Source organism: Topomyia yanbarensis, chromosome 3 (assembly GCF_030247195.1).
Source record: "Topomyia yanbarensis strain Yona2022 chromosome 3, ASM3024719v1, whole genome shotgun sequence".
NCBI classification, from domain to species: Eukaryota; Metazoa; Arthropoda; class Insecta; order Diptera; family Culicidae; genus Topomyia; species Topomyia yanbarensis.
In genome coordinates this window covers 147,431,020-147,449,332 of record NC_080672.1, presented here as the reverse complement: position 1 = coordinate 147,449,332, position 18,313 = coordinate 147,431,020, and positions in this window count along the sequence as shown.

Below are 18,313 nucleotides of genomic sequence, written 5' to 3'. Positions count from 1 at the left end.
TCAGAAATTCTATATTAGAGCTCCTTAGATCTACTAATTCGCAAGCTGCCCTTCCAGCGTGTAGTCCGTGGGATTGCGCAGGACTTCAAAACTGCTTCACGTTTCCAAAGCTCAGCCATAATGGCCCTAAAAGAAGTCAACGGAGCCTACCTGGTTGGTTTGATCGATCAAATCTGTGTGCTACCAAACCAAGCGAGTGACATGCTGAAAGATACGCTGCCGGATCCGCGGCGAACGGGCCCAAATTATGACTTCCACAATAAACCAGTACCAGGACCAAACTAATTACGTTGTAGTAAGAATTAATTGAAATTTTCATTTTTGATTGCATTACTATCCCCCTACCCCCTTCTTCCGATTTGAATTATTTTCAATCATCTCTTCTTCCGGATTGAATTATTCTCAATGTTGGTGTGCGCGTTTTCCCCGAAAGTTTCTCAGGTGTGTATGTGTGTTTTGTTTTCATGGAAGTTGTAGTTGAATTTAAAATAAGAAAAACCTGTTTTAATCCACCTAGAGGTGCAATTGTGCCTTTCTCATTTCTCCAAACTATGATTTAATAGCTGGTTCGTACAATATAACTTTATGGAAATGTCTTTCATTCTTATTACACTTGGTAAGTATATATAAGATCACCTTTTTGCATTCATCGCGGTATCGGTTTGAATCGGAGTTTTCTATGTGATCGACCTCCACAACCCGTAACTCCGGTGCTGGAAGTCGGATGGAGATGGAATTTAATATCAGTTTCTGGGGACGCAACACCTTTCATTTGAGACTAAGTTGAGCAAATCTAGCCATTTTCGAGAAACCAATGTAACCGTTATTCTGACTTCGGATGCTTCCGGATCCGTCGATGGTGGCCAGTGTGTCCAAAGAGACTTTGAATGACTGTTGGGGACCTAGATCTACAAATTCAACAGTTGTGTTTACATTTTAGAAAAAAAATCACCTTTTTACATTCATCGCAGAATTCGTTAGAATCGGCATTTGCTGCGTGATCGTACGTATCACCCTGTAATTCAGGAACCAGAACTCGGATCCACACAAAATTCAACAGCAGCTGATGGACCTTTCATTTAAAATTAAGTTTGTCAAAATCGGTTCAGAAAATTCCGAGAAACCGATTTGGAAAAATCAACAAATTTTGTTTTGTAACCATACTCTTCAACTCGTAATCCGGAACAAGATGTCGGTTGAAAATGAAATTCAATAGCAACCTATGGGAATATTATACCTTTCATTTGAATCTTAGTTTGTAAAAATCGGTTCAGCCATCTCCGAGTAACCGATGTGGACATTTTGTTAACAAATCCGCACATACACACATACATACACACATACACATACATACATACATACATACACACATACATACATACAGATATTTTGCGATCTCGGCGAACTGAGTCGAATGTTATATGAGACTCGGCCCTCCGGGCCTCGGTTAGAAAGTCGGTTTTTGGAGCAATTGCATAACCTTTCTATATAAGAAAGGCAAAAGAAAAATATTTAATTAGCTTAATAAGCATGAGTTCAATGTTATCTTCATGTGATTATAATTTGCAAAGGTTGGTGGAATGCGTTTGAACGTGTAGGGAATGGGGGTTTAGTAGAGTGGGTGTGGAGGATGCGTCAGAAATCCTTCATCTTATTTCGGTATACGGGGTGGATGAAGGAAATCTGGGCGTGAGGGTGATCCAAGAAGAGGGGAGTGATGAAGGAGGGATGAGTAAGGGCAAGGTGGGGAGGGGGGGGGGGAAGGGGCGGCTACGCAATACTCAACTGCATATTTTGCCTTCCATTTGAGACTTGGTTTGAGAAAATCGGTTCAGTCATCACCGATGAACCGATGTGACTTTAATTGTGGAATATGCCCGGAATTCCGGACTTCCGGAATCGTCGATAGTGGACAATTTATTCAAAGAATGTTTGATTGGCAATCAGTGATCTAGATCTACGATTAGAAGTAATTTGGTGACCATTTCAATAGTTTTTAGCCTCTGAGGTATTACGATTGTACCGACTTATATGGGAAATTCCAGTGTATCCTTACTAACACCCCTGTAACTCCGGAAGCAAGAGTCAGAACCGAATGAAATTCAGCAGCAGTCAATGGCATTACTGTATCTTTCATTTGAAATTAAGTTCGTAAAAATCGGTAGAGAATTCGTTGTGGAATGGGTGTGATATTAGCTTAGGAACTTGGCGGGTTCCCCGAGGGCGTCATGAACCGTCATAGGTGGCCAATGTGGTCAAAGCTGCTTTGATTGATCATTAGTGATCCAGACCCGCAAACTAGAGTAATGTTACATCAATTTTAATATGTTTTACATCATTTGAACATCATGGTGGTACCAGTTTATATGGGAATTTGCTGTGTGACCGCACTCTTCAACCCGTAATTCCGGAACCGGAAGTCGGATCAACTAAAAATTCAATAGCAGCTTATGGGAGCGTTATACCTTTCAGATGAAACTAAGTTTGCGAAAATCGGTTCAGCCATCTCTGAGAAAATTGTGTGAGTTTAAATGACACACACACATACACACACATACACACACACACACATACATACACACACATACATACACACACAGACATTTGCCGATCTCGACGAACTGAATCGAATGGTGTATGATACTCGGCCCTCCGGGCCTCGGTTAAAAAGTCGATTTTTACAGTGATTGCATAGCCTTTCTTTATATGAGAAAGGCAAAAAGATGGGTGAGTAATGTCTGTGACATAACCGGAGTGCCGTGACCGCATTTTGGGATGCTAATTCAAATCTAATGATGTTCAACGAAATCAACACACAAACTAAACAATTAGGGTTGTGGTACTGGTATTACTGGTAACGAAAATTCCGGGAATACCGATCCATTCTTGGTACCGAAATACCGGTATTGAAGAAATATAAGTACCGGTATTTTCGGTACTGTAAAAATCTTCTGATAAAATATCCTATGTGCACCAAAAAATATGAATTTTATCGTTGACGTATTTGCAAGCATGACATAATTTAATAAACCGTAATTCACGAATGGACGAAATATAACCGTGCTCCGTTGAATTTTACATGAAACATATACTTTACGTGCGCAATGATATAAAATTGCACTTACTGCCATTCAGAACATGTGTGAATCAATCAATCAAATTCTGTTTCAAAAATGGTTCTTGCGTTTATACAAAAATAGGAGGCTTATTACTACCGCTATATTACTTAATTTCAAGCGCTAATCGCAAATACAAGTACTAGTTACACCAAAAACTTACTGGCAACCTTACAGCGGCATTTAGGAAGCATTTGGTGCGGCGCGTACATTTCGATGAATGTCTCAATAACTTTCCCGTCACTCTTATATCACTTCATGGCTGCGATATTGCTAAAATAGATTGGTTAACCGATCAGAAACGTATAACAGAAATATTTCAAAACTATATCTCGCATTGTTACTTGTTATTTTCCGTTTATTTGAACTACTAATGAGACCTAATTTATAAAACAATAACATAATATCCTTTTATGTCTATATCTTGTTATGTAGGCTCTCAAAGTAACTTTGTAGAACGATTTATCTCACTATAGTGAAAAGCGTTAGGGGGCAACAAATCAGTGCACACCGTGAAAGGGCAATTTCAAAGTGTGTTATATACAAACTTTACCTTTCTAGAAAGGCATTGATGAGAACTAATAGCTTCTGAAAAGATAACGTTCCTTGTTTTCGCAAAAAATCTTAAAACAAGATTTTTGTGATAATGGAAAACGCATAAATGGTCAATGTTTTCCCTCCAAATCCGGAAAACTTCAAAATTCATGAAACATCACCTAAAAAGATCATGTTGCAAAAAACATGTTGGTTATTTAGTGTAAAAAGCATGAGAAATTTTTTTTTTGATCTTTCAAAAATAAGATATATTATTTAGAAGAACCAGTTTCTGGGTTTAGGAAATAAAAAACAACGTGAATTTGAATAATGAAGTAAAACACCTGTTCTAGTTTGAAAACTTTGCCCAAAAATCAAACTGATAATTAGGACTTGACATAACTGAAAGTATTTGAGCTTCCTACCAAAACCCTCCCCACCCTTATGGGAAAAAGTGGTGCGCGCCTATGGCTATGTCACAGATATTACCCACCCATCTTTTTCCAGTTTACAAATCAGAAAAATAAACATCCGCTATCGATTCATATGAAAATCTTTCTATTAGAGTTGAGTTGATATGAGATAAGCTGAGTTAAATTGAGCTGCAGTTTTAATTTTATTATCAATCATCACTTTAAAGGGGCGCAATTTCGGTGGCCACGCCGAGGTTTGCCATGCATTCCTCGCGCGTTTTAAGGGGAAGATGGGGTAAAACGCACCCCCGGGGCAAAATGCACCCCTTGCTTATATAGAAAACAGCTGAAAATTTCTGGAAAACGGTGACACCAGTCGGAAGTCCGCCATAGTAAACATACACTGTCAAAGTTTGATAGCCGTACATCAATAGCAGCTCGAAAAATAAACAAAAAACAATAACGTGCTATTCTCATGTAATTATTGTGGCTCGTGCAACTAGGATTTTCCGCTCTTATAAATACTGTTTTACTATTATATTAGAGCATTCCAGTTCTATTTATACCGTTGTTCATTATTCTGTCGCACTACATATGAAAAATCTACTAAATAATTCACTTTTTGCTAAATTTATATCTCTGCTCCATCGGGGGCAGAATGCCCTCTTCTCCAATTTTCCTGGTTTTTAATCGAAAACAGAAAAATCGTTTTGAAAACCTACCAATTGCATAACCTGAGGCTATTTAATGGCACACTTTTGTGAAATCTCGTCAGAAAACAAAACTACTTGCTTGTTCGCCGAGCATTATGCCCCGTTGTTGCGGTGCATTCTACCCCGTTGTTGTAGTGCATTATGCCCCGTTGTTGTGGTGCATTTTGCCCCCGCACAGGTGCGTTTTGCCCCGCTTATTTTTCAAAAGGTGATTTTTAATTATTTTGAAGAATTGAATTATTTTCATGTTTTTGAATATTTTGCAAAGCGTTATGATTTTGATTACAGAGAAAAATGTTGGCTAAACGATATCATTAGTTAAATTCTCCCAATTGATGTTCTGTAGCTTAGTTATGATTATATTTCCTTAGGGGGTGCGTTTTACCCCATCTTCCCCTACTACACTGAAACCTCCATTTAGGAACTCTTTTTTACGTAATATTCGATTTATGTAACTTTTTTTACGAACTAAATTCGAAATAACGAACTCTTTTTGAAAAGTTTGAAAAGTTACAGCATGAAGTTATATACTTATGTGTTCTTAGTTAAGATAAATTTTCTACAACCTCAACAATATGGGTATTTTCGGAATGGGGTTGACGAGTATGCCTTGAACTTGACGGAAATCGATGCATTGAACTATTTTGGAATCCAATTCTCTATAACCTCAACAATATGGGTATTCTCGGGATAGGGTTGACGAGTGCAAGACGGAAATAGAACCCATATGGTTCGTTATCAAGAATAATGCTCAACCGGCAATCGTCATATTGAACTTGGAAACGTTTCCAATTATCCATTTTCAGCATCTACTTGTCAATCCCGTTCCAAAAATACCCATATTGTCAGGGTTATCGAGAATATTGCTCAACCAACGAATATTAATAAGGATGCGAAGAAATTTTTTTTTACGAACTAAATCCCAATTAACGAATCTTTTTTACGAAGTAATTCAATTTACGAACCCCTGGTTTTGTTCGTAAATGGAGGTTTCAGTGTATAACATACGCAGATTTCAATCTATCGTCAACAATTTTCTAAAAACTGAGCGATAAAAAACCAGTGTGAACAATCTAAACTACTTCTACCCAAATTTTCAAAAGAAAATACCTAATTGGTAATTTTCTATAGCGGTTTTTCCATGATGCAATTTCATGTGGGACACCCTTGATGTTTGATGTTTGATCCCTATTATTTTGATTTTCTTCAAGCGAATTTTACAGTAGAATATGAGAATATTTCCTGTTTTTTTGGTGCATCGAGTAACTACGAGTCTAAGCTTTACAAATCTTATTGAATTTCCTGTGTCAAACAATTTTATCAAGAGTTATCGTGTTCGCTGCGGCGCTCCTCAACGTGGAAATTGTTGGACGTCTACTCTTGGAACGCTCGTATGTGTGGCTCTGCGTGACTGAAAATATTTTTTTGTGCACTATGAAAGTATAAATAGATCTTAACATCACACAAAAGATCCATTGTTGCTTTGCCTTCAAAATCGTAAAACAAAATAACTTTCGTTTTGAGCACTTTACACCAGACGCTCCTCTTAAATAAGATCATTTGACTTTCAATTTCTCCCATTAATTAAAAAAATATGGTGGTAGAAATAGTTGCATTTTTGATTATTACATTCAACTGTAACTTTGAGCTACTTTTCTTCAAATCATAACGCCTTCGTTGGATAAATAATAATCATCCAAAATGTTTTGTTTCTTCGGTAACAGCAAAATAAAGAAAAGATAATAATGACACGACAAATTATTGATTTTACGATTATATTTCATAGATGAAATTTTTATTATTTGCTACTGTTTTGTGAGGATGAATCAAGGCTGTTGGTACGGAATAATGCTCAATTGTATTGTATTGACCTAGTAATTAACCAAAAAAGTATCACCAATCACCTGGTATGTATTAGGCACAACACTCTATGCTTGATTATTTAATAAATCTGTTGTCAATATTTGAATGCTGACCAGCAGCACATAGTGTTTGCACACCATAAATAAATTAAACGCTAGAAACGAACAACGGAAATTGTATCAATTGTGTGACTTATGACATAACTGTACCGCAGAACTACACGCTGCGTGAAATTCCAATTAAAATTGCGTCACGTTACCAATTAATATGCAAAAAAAGAAAAATAAAAATTGGAGGTAAACGTGTAGAAACATTGCATTGGCAGCTAGTTGAAAAAATACATTGTAGAGGGGCTGTAGCACAGAGCAAAGGGAAACACACCGTGGTGTGGTGGTACGATTCAGAATCAAAATGCGAGGCGATGTTATTATTGGTTCCGATTTCCGCCACACATAAATTTCAGCCTGAATTTACAGTACATGGTTTTAATGTTAAGGGAAGAATCATTGGTAAATGTTCCGAATCGCGGCTTTTTCGAAAAATGGGTTGATTGTTTTGGAAATGGTTCTAAATGGCTTATTTTAGAACAATGGCGGGGGAAACTTTAAAATAGCTTAAACTGAAAAAATAAGTTGTTTATATTAACCTTACTAACAGTAGTATTGCACATGAGAAATTGACGTTTACGGTGAAGGCAGTGTGATGCGGCTTGGCCGCATAGCTGACTCCAAGATTCGCCGGACACACAGTGGCACCACTCCCTACAAAGTTGAGACAAAATTATAAAAATTGGTTTATGTGGCTAAAAATTGGGTTAAGTTTTTTCGACTACTTTTATGTTAACCCATTTGAAGGAGTTGGTCGTTAAAGGGTTAACATACACGTTAATAAAAGTATACAATCACATCGGATAGCAGAAATGGTTGACGAAACTAGTAAAAATCACAAATTTTTCAGTAATATGATGTTATTTAGGCAACAAATTTGTAAGTAAATTTATGAGCTACAGGGTGTCTCCACATGTGTATTTTCAAAAACATAGATATAAAAACTTAAGCTAAAAATGCGCAAGATGCAGCCTATGTTTCTCAAAACTTTACTAATTTTGAGTCAGATTTATGATAAATGACTCATGAGAAACCATTTCAAAATGCAAAACGTATAAAGGTAAATTACTGATATGACACATGCTCAACTGCTTTCTTCTTGATACAGAACAAACGTAAAATAAATCTGCACAAGAGCTCACATCTATTGCTTAGCATATTCACTCTTCTTTCCAAAGAACTAAACACTACTCCAATCGGTCATGTAGTTCTTAAGCCATTTGAAGTTCCAAGGTACGATCAATTCTCATGACTTGAATTGAACAGAAATTCTCGACATCACTTGCTTCAATGACATGTTAAGGTTGCACAGATAATGCGCAAAATTCGCAAACGAAAAAAGCAGTTTTTTTCCACACCGTACGTCAGATCTTCATAAAAATTAATCAGCAGTACTGTAACAACATTCTACATACGCTGATTGATTTTTATGAAGATCTGACATACGGTGTGGAAAAAAACTGCTTTTTTCGTTTGCGAATTTTGCGCATTCTCTGTGCAACCTTAAAAACTACAAGGGGCAGCCCTATGGGGTTGCACGAGCTATAGACGTAGGACTATATTACTTAATGTAAAATATTTATTTTCTTAGTAAATTTATAGTAATAATAAATCAAATATATTTCTTACGTATGGTTTAATCACAACCAATCAACATCGAGTATTACACATTGAACCAAACCTTCTTGGTTATCAGGTCATTTCATTTGTAGTAGGTGATCGAATCCGATTGAACTTATTTAAGAAGATTTGACTGAAGACAGAAAACTGTGACCGAACTAATATCTGAAACCAAATCTTTATAGCATAAGATTAGCTTGTAAAAACTTTTCAATTGTGTGTGATAAAAAACTCGGACCAGTGAAGAAAAATCAAATTTTAGACATTCTAGTTATATTTTGCCATTATTGTAACTTTCCTAAATGCAGTGGTCTTAATCATATGAACAAGATGCGTTTTTGCAACGGTTTTTCAAGTGACAGTGTATTCATTCATAAATAGGCTTTGTAGTATGAGTGGAAATGAATCAGGTGAAGAGGAAATGAGTCAATGAAATGATCAAACGTAAATAATAAACTTTCATTGTGCAATTTAGTAACAAATTAGATCGACCTACCTACACATTCGCCTCAAACATTAAGGTTGGACAGAGAAAGCGCAAAAATCGAAAACGAAAAAAACAGTTTTTTTTCCACACCGTGTGTTAGATCTTCATAAAAATCAATCAGCTTGTGTAGAATGTTGTTACAGTACTGCTGATTTATTTTTATGAAGATCTAACACACGGTGTGGGAAAAAACTGCTTTTTTCGTTTTCGATTTTTGCGCTCTCTCTGTTCAACCTTAAACCCAAGCGCACAAAGCAAAATGAATCAACGCTGATGAAAGAGACAAGTAATACCACGATACTATGTTAACCGTGTTTGCAAATGGAGCTCGCATGTAGAGGTGTGCGCCACGCCGACGATTGCATGTAAAAATAGTAGGCACATCGGCGTGACGCCGGCGCGCCAACGATTTTTACCTGAAATCGGCGGCGCGGCGCACACCTCTACTCGCATGCACAAACTATTTTGTGTAATAATAAGTATACATAAAAGTGTGCTGGAAGCGAGCACAACACAAAAGATAGCATAGTGTTTGAACGGCAAGCACAGTCGCATTCACTGGGTAGCGTACCTCCATAGGCAGTGTAACGGACTTCTAACTCAGCTGCACTGGCTGTGAAAACACACAACGCAGTGACCTGCTTCGTCTGCCGCTCAACAGGCATCTGAGCTGCTTTGGCGAAATCCGTCCGTTTAAATAATCGATGATGACGTCATTCATAGAAGCGCAGCGCGCTAGGTACACAAATCTGTCGTGCTGGACTAGGGAACCGCTATCTTCTGTGTGTAAATGCGCGATATTTTGACTAGGTTGCTCATTATTTAAATTTTTAATGCAATGATATAAAAAATCTTTGGGTTTATCTATTGGAATCTATTCTTAGAAGTATTTCGGGGCGATATGCGCAAAACATGTGAAAATTTATCGTGAGATGGCTGAATTATATGCGTTTAAAATTAGACCTCTTTTCGTTACATGCCATTTTTGTAGAATTTGCAACATGCACCCCTGTATCGAAAACAAAGACGTAGTCCTACGTCAAAAATTCATTTTTCATCCGATTATAGTGAAATAGAATAAATCTTTTCAAAAGAATTACAAGACATCGATTTAGGGGTTTTGTCACTCGTCATACCACTGTGCGCCCCTCTGACTTGCATTCCCTTAATCCGTCACCGACCTTTGCTATGTAACTTTTGAACTCAAAACTGTTGTTAATATCAAAACTTGTCGAGACGTGAACCGATCCAGCGATGCCAACCAACTTGACTTACACCCTTTTACAATCATCCTCGCAGAGTTTCTGCAAAGACTTGTTTCTAGATGACCGAACTCAAACGATATAGTGTGGCGAGACGGTTCGCAGTATAATCCTGATCTGGAAGTTAACAAATTTTTAAAAGTGATTCCAAAACTCTCATGGGAGGGGTTTGAACCCCCAAAGCCCTTCTCTTACGCACAGACCTTTCACCATTTGTATACCTTGTTTCTTCAAATTGAGGTGATTTATGTGTTTTAAACAACTCGAATAATTCAAAATCATATTCCATTTTGTTCTGTTTGCTTTCTTCCGCCTTTGGACAGCAAGTTTATAAATGTAACAAATAAGTGATTTTCAATCTCAAATATCTTTCTAATGCACATTATTTGTTACTTTTATTGACCTGTCAGCTTCAGATTCGTCCTGATCTAACAAAATCATATCCGCCCAGATTTAGAAAAAAAGATGAGCAAGTAACCGTTTGACGAAGAAAATATATTTCTCGAACAGTACTAGGGTAAAAGGGTATAATACACCCCACCGGGGCAAAATGCCCCTCTTCAATTCTCAGAATTCCTGAATTATCTAAAATGTAAAAATGACTTATAACAGTATCGTTTCATGAAATCAAAGTACTCAGTTAGTTTGGTAGTTTTAATATGTTGCAAAACAACAATATACACAAAAGTTTCAAAAGAGCTACTTTGATGTAAGCTCCCACTTTTTCCAATAGCATTAAAACCAATTAGAAAAAGTCGGATTTGATAGAACTATTTCAAGTAGCTTACTAGAATGTTATAGCGACTATCTTAGTTTCTAGCTTGGCTTAAAACTATGTGTGGATGTAGAATTATTCATGCATTCACAACAGCTCATCACCGGCTAAAACGCCCCACCCATTGTTGTGAGGCACACACACATTGCTGTGGGGCATATTACACTGTAACCGGGGGCATTTTGCCCTAGGTGAAAGAAAAAACTAGAATTTAGTCATCTTGGAAAAATGTTTAATAATACTTGTATCTGGATGTTTTTAATAAAAAATGAAACGGGTGCTAATTTCTAACTAATATAACAATAAATTAGAATAGTTGGTGCGGAGATCATTGTGTCGAATGGTGAACAATATATATTTTGGCCCCCCGTATTAGACCTGTTTACCCTACTTTCATTAGCTGATATGCTCTTCATTCTCAATTCAATCGACCTATCAAATACGTCATCACGAATCAAATTTACGCTGCAATGCCGACATGAAATTAGTTTGGCTTGGAAATAAAAATGATCTTTGCCTTTCTCATATAAATATTATGCAATCAATCCAAAAATTGCCTTTCCAACCGAGACCCGGAGGGCCATGTGTCATATACCAATCGATTCAATTCGTCGATATCGCAAGATGTCTCTATGTATGAATGTGTGGCAAAGAATACCACTCAATTTTCTCAGTGATAGCTGAACCGATTTGCTCTAATTTAATTCCAAATAAAGGGTTCTAATGCTTCTAAGCTGGTATTGAAATTTTAGTTGATCCTACTTCCGATTCCGACGTGACGGATTGAAGAGTGCGGTAACACAGAAAATTCACATATAAACTTGCACCAGCAAGTTATCCAAATTATGCAATACATATTAAAACGGATGCGCAATACATATTAAAATACATTTATATTACATATTAAAACGGATGCGGGCCTAAATCACTACAGACCAATAAAAGTAGCTTGGTCATCTATACCCGTTCTTGAAAGCCCTGAGGAGCTTGCCAAGTTCTTAAGATAATGTCCTATTTACTCCAGTTGACAAGTCGGATTCGATCATCCGGGGATTTCAAAAAAATATCAGCCCCGATAATCGAGTCAAACTTTTTCTTGTGTTATTTTCTGAATTTAAGCTTCATTCGCGAAGAAATTGGAAGTAAAATGATCAGGGAAAATTTTCTTATTATGGAAAATATTTTGGCCCAAGTCGATCTTTCAGAAGTTAAAGGTATGATTTGTGTTTTCAGTTTGTTTTCATTTATTATAAGTACTGGTAACGAGTTAATGGTCCTTGAAAATAAATGTTTGCACACTGATAAGTGATCAAGGCATATCCAGACAACTTTAAATTGTTCGGTAGTTATTTCTAGCGGTGGTAGATATAAGAACGAAATACAAAATATTTGCGGATATCATCCTTTTCCATATTATAGAAATAAACTTTGGCTGGTATATTTAAATGGATCAATACAATATTAAACAATAAATAACATGCTATAACATTCAAAGTATACAAGATAGAAACTTAGTGTCTTCAGCAAAGTTGTTCGCAAAAGAAAGGACTACAAATTTGCTAAAGACATCATCTAAATAATCAAAAAAATAATAACAATATCTTACTTATAGGGGGATTAATCTGTGAAAACACAATATCAAAAGAAAGAACATATTTCATCCAATAAATTCTCCTAAGAGTCTGTTGACCCCAACTTAGCTCTTTTGGCGATAATAGTTAATTGCTTGTTTTTGTTTTTTTTTCTAGATATTGGAAAACGGTAATATTCCGTCGTCCGTATTTAATGTTAAATATCTCTTTTACTAGCAGTTCGATTTCAACAAGCTTTAGCTGTCTGGAGATGTATAAAGTATTCATGGATATTGTCAATTTAGACACTTAAAAAAATAAAAAAACTGAGAAAAACATTTGTTACATACACTCCGATTTTTAGCGCGGTTTTTCTACACGGTATTGTTTTCCGCGAATTTTTGAATTTACGCGGTTTTTGAAAAAACCTGAGTGTATTCGAACATCCATATCTTGGAAACTAAATATCAGAATCAAAAACAAATTAATAGCGTTCTGTATGAGTCTTGGGCCTTTCATTTGAAAATATCATCGGTTCAGCCAGTGCTGAGAAGCACGAATGAGTTGTCTGTTACATACACACAGACACACACATACATACATTGTCCCAAACCGTCGAGCTGAGTCGAATGGTATATAAGGCTCAGCCTTCCGGGCCTCGGGAAAAATCTTTAAAGTTTGAGCAAATTCAATACAATTCTTTTATAATCATTTGTTCGAGTCATATTTCCGGCCACCCCAAAGCATGTGCTTCGAGAATTATGGTAAAATTGAGAATTTGAACATTTATGCATTATTGCCGCCTCCGCCTGCAAACCATATGCAAAATATGAACTTTTTCCTATAGCTCTAGTTCACTCATAAGAGTTTAGAAGTTTCTATGCTGAAATATATTAAAATTGGAAATAAAAAATCAAAATTCAATAAAAACTCCCGCAGTTACTCTGTATACCTCAAAACTTCAGGTGATACAAACTTTTTATTAACGAACAACTTTGTTTATAGTTGCATAACGATTGGAGGTTAGTGACCAAAGTTAACTGTGAAGATCAGAATTTGTCCAAATGTTCTATTCTAAGCATCTGCTAAAGAAGCAACTAGGAGCGCTAGAAATTAGAAGTGTTCATTTTACCCATATTCAGTTTATTTGCTTTATTAATTTTATTAATTTCGTTTATTTTTTGTTTTATTCATATGTTTCATTTTATTTATTTCATTCATTTTATTAAATGTTGACGTAGGACTACGTCTTTGTTTTCGATATTGGGGTGCACTTTGCAAATTCAACATAATTGGAATGCAACGAAAAGTGGATAGGTTTAAAACGCTTATAATTTAGCCATCTCACGATATTTTTTCAAAATTTTTACAAGCATCGCTCAGAAATACTTCTAAAAAAGATTCCAATAGATAAACCCATAGATTTTTGATATCATGTCATTAAAAATTTAAATAATGTATAGCATAGTCAAAATTCCGCGCACTTGCACAAAGAAAGTAGTGCTTCCCATGCCTGGCACGACAGATTTATGTTCCTAGCGCGCACCACTTCTGTGAATAACGTTATCATCGACTAGTTAAAGAACGGAATTGGTCGGACAAGCTCAGCTTGTGTTCAGCTCGCTCCGGGACTTCCACTGTTGTACGCAGGGTATCAACACATCTTAACATGTAAGGCATATTGCGACTCCAGTTCCCGAACAGAACAATGTACAACAAAGATCCAAAAAATTACTCATATTATTTGGTATACAAGGATACCTATGTGTTTCGAATCACCGAGCTGTTTGCGACTTTAGTGTCCTCCCAATAGATGGGAAAACCACACCCTCCTGAAGGGCAATCCGCTGCATCTAAAAGGCAGCTAGAACCAGATGCCGACGGAGACGAGACGGCTGTTACGAAATGGCAGCTGGCCAACAACAAATTCGCTGCTCTTGTTAGCCAGGAAATAAAAAAAGAGAAATTGCCACCCTTCTACGTGCAGGGATTTCCACCAACTCTACGGACAGATATAAACAACCTCATCAACTTCGGAGTCAAGGCCACCATTCGGCTGTGTTCCAATGGATACAATATTGTCGTCCCAACCCGATCGCATTACAACGCCATTGAGAATTACTTAAACTAACTTAAGTTTGAGTACTTTACTCATAACATAGCATCGAGTAAACTGCTGACTGTGGTACTGCGAGGGTTACCGGATATGCTAACTGACGAACTCAAGCAGGCGCTTGAGGAATGTACACTAAAACCACAGGCAGTATATAAAATCAGGCACCAAAAAGAAAACAAGGAAAACATCAAATTTCGAGACCAGCTGTACCTGGAGAGAGGCTCCAATGAACGAACTGAAGAGAACCAAAGCGCTCTTCCATATAATTGTAGAATGGGAACGCTACAAACCTTTTCACCGAGCAGTAACGCAGTACACCAACTGTCTCAGCTACGGGCATGGACCAAAATTACCGATGTTGGATGAACTTGCCTTCCTTCCACTCCGACAGAAAAAAAATCCCCCGCCAGCACCGATTAACCAGACGCGGTGGAAAATTAATCGTTGCCGGTGTTTTCAACGCTCGGAACTCTGCCCGTGGAGATTGCAGAAATAATTCCAACGGAAACATTTTGGCGGACGATTCTATCAATGGGTATTACGTGCTGATCAATCCGGATTGACCAACGTTCCTCTCTCGCAACGAAGTTGGGTCTATGCTTGATACCGAAAACCATCACGGAACTGTCGTCGGACCATCTACCTGTCATCGTAGAACTCAGCCGAGCTACTGTGCAATTGACCGTACAAAATCGGCGGACTGGACTCAACTCCAGCAACATGTGGAAAAACAACTCGTAGAAAATGTCAACCTGGATACCACCGACGATATTGACCAAGCGCTTCAGCTCATGGTGAGTGCGATCGAGGGGGCGTCCCAACAGCGCCTGTCAGAAGTAAGTACACCTAAATTGATTTTCAAACCAAACATTTCCATACGTAACGCTATGCGCCGACAACATCACGCACGTTCATTCCCAGCCTAAAACACCATGCGAAACAAATGACTATTATCATTAAGTCACGACTAGAAATAGCTAGGAACGAGCAGTTTGCCTCCGAGATGCGCATTATACCTAACTACTCCCGGCCCTTCTGGTGAGTAACAAAAATTCTGAAAACAAAACCAAAACCCAACGGGGAAAGATCCAACCTCTTCCAGTAGCTATCGTTCGGTCAGCTTGCTTTCTGCAATGAGTAAGGCTTTTCAAAGAGCCTACACACCTAGAAAAAATAGTGTAAATTTACGTCTCCTGACCCTGACATATACGAGCATCAAAAATGACTTAGTTTTACGTTTGATTTTAATTTTACATGACGTTTAATGTCGTAAATCATGTAATTTTACTCCACATACAGCGTTTGTTCTGAATGGTAGGAAGTGTAATTTTATGTTATTGCGCATGTAAAGTATATGTTTCATGTAAAATTAAACGGATCACGGCAATGTTCCGTCATTTCGTAAATTACGGTTTGTTGAATTGTGTCATGTTTGCAATTACGTCAACGATAAAATTCAGATTTTTTTGGTGTGTATGCTAGAACATGCATCAACGAACAACACTCTACTTAAAATCCTGTTCGACTTTCGTAGAGGCCATTCAACTACCCACCAGTTGCAAAGAGTGACAAACTTCATCACCAGAAACAAGGAGGTTTCTAAATCGACAGTCATGGCATGCCTCGAAAACTTTCGATAATGTCTGGCATGACGGCCTCATCCACAAGTTGATCCAGTTCAATTTTCCGACTTACCTGGTGAAAAGGAAGATCATGACGAAAAAGCTCCAAACCACACTCGACACCTTCAACGACTACCTAACTACATGGAAGATTTGCATGAATGCTGCAAAAAACGCAGATCATTGTATTCCCACATAGGAACACACAAAGACTTGAGCCAACAACCAAAATACAACTAAACGGAGTGGACATTGAGTGGACTCCGGTAATTCGATGCCTCGAACTAACATTCGACAAAAAAATGATCTTTCGCTCTCGCGTGGATCAGAGACCAAGAGCGCCATCCTACTCTACAGACTACATCCATTGATAAATAGTCATTCCAAACGGTCTACCACCAATAAACTGACCATATACAAACAAGGGATACTGCCAACCCTACTTTATGCTTATCTTGTCTGGAAGTCCTGCGTCAGAGTACATCACTTGAAACTACAGAGAGTCCAAAACAAGTTTCTGAAAATGATTCTCAACCTCCCTACCAGGACCAGCACTACCGAAGTCCACAGATTCCTCCAATATTCCGATAAATTTGATAACAGCGCATTGCAATCATATGCCAGGCTCATTAGAAAGCTTTTCCACTAGATTAGATGTAGCATGATCTAATTAACAAATTACAAACAAAACGACACGTTTGAATTTTAAATGTATGCAAATATTAAGAAAATAACTCATGTCAATGAAAATAGCAAAAACCATAGCTGAAAAACATAAGTTGAAACCCTAGAAATGTAAACAAATTCTATGTAATACTAAGTCAATAAAGCAATCATGTTAAAAAATCGGGCAAACTCAGTTGTCTGCTGAGCGGCAGGCAGAGCAGGTCACTGCGCTGCGTGTCTCCACATCCAGTGCAGCAGACAAATAGACCGTTACACTGGCTATGGATGGAGGAACGGTACGCAGTTCCGTTCAACAGAGGACTGAGCTTGTCCGATCAAACACCATACTTTTCTATGTGCTGTCCTTATTTTTTAAATGAAACTTTATTCCATTTTGCTTTTCTGTACATCGCTTATATTTAGGGTTACTGTTCCCTAATTCATCTTAGCTTCTCTATTCATCTCACCCATTTGAACACGTTAGTTAGAGTAGTATCTGCAATCTCTTATCAACGCATTAGCTCAAATGGTAGGATGAATAAGGATACGTTGTACTCGACTTTTCGCTTCGCTCAAACGGAAGCATTTCACATTTTCCAGGCAAAAATTTCAACTGTACTACTTCTTAGGAACGTAGTCATCATCTTTAAGCCTATTTAAGCGCAATTCAGTCAGTCTAAGGGCCAATTTCTTCACCCTCACTTAACTTTTAAACCAGGTTTACCAGTGCGTTTAAAAATGGCTTAAGCGCTAAGCGAGGGTGAAGAAATTGGCTTTAAGTCGAGTTATCAACTAAATAATGTGACATACTGACTAATGAGATGAATAAGGGCACGTCTACCCTACATATTGAGAGATTCAACAAAAACTTTTTCAGCTCTGGTGTTCTTTGGTAGCTTGGGCATCAGTTGCAGTTGGATGTCACATATAGTATAAATAACAGGGAAAACTATGAAGTTTTGTATTTTTAATTTGATAACCTAACAATTTAAAAAAATAAACCTAACGATAGAGCTCACGTATGAGATGGTATTCTGATGCATGAGCTGCTTGGCGGTATCGATGTTCGATTTCAACAATCTTGTTGCTGATTTCACCAATGTTCGCCAGATTGTGAACCTCCGTGGATCTCGTCGAGATTTGTAGCTTGAGAATCATCTACTGTGGAGCACCTGGAGCTTGCGCTTATGTGTTACAGTACTGTTTATCCGAATTGGAGAGGCGTACAACAGCAACAACAGGTTGAACTATTTGTTGGTAGACGGCAAGGCGGTCTGGTGGATAATTTTGATTTGGAGTTAATCAGTAGGTACAACTTATTCAGCATGCGCAAACTGCTATTCACTAATCCGTCAATGTGCTGTCGATAAAGAATCCATTTTTAGTCCCTGGTAGAGGACAACGGAAGACCATGGTATGTTCACTTTTTGTATATGCACGTGTTTGGT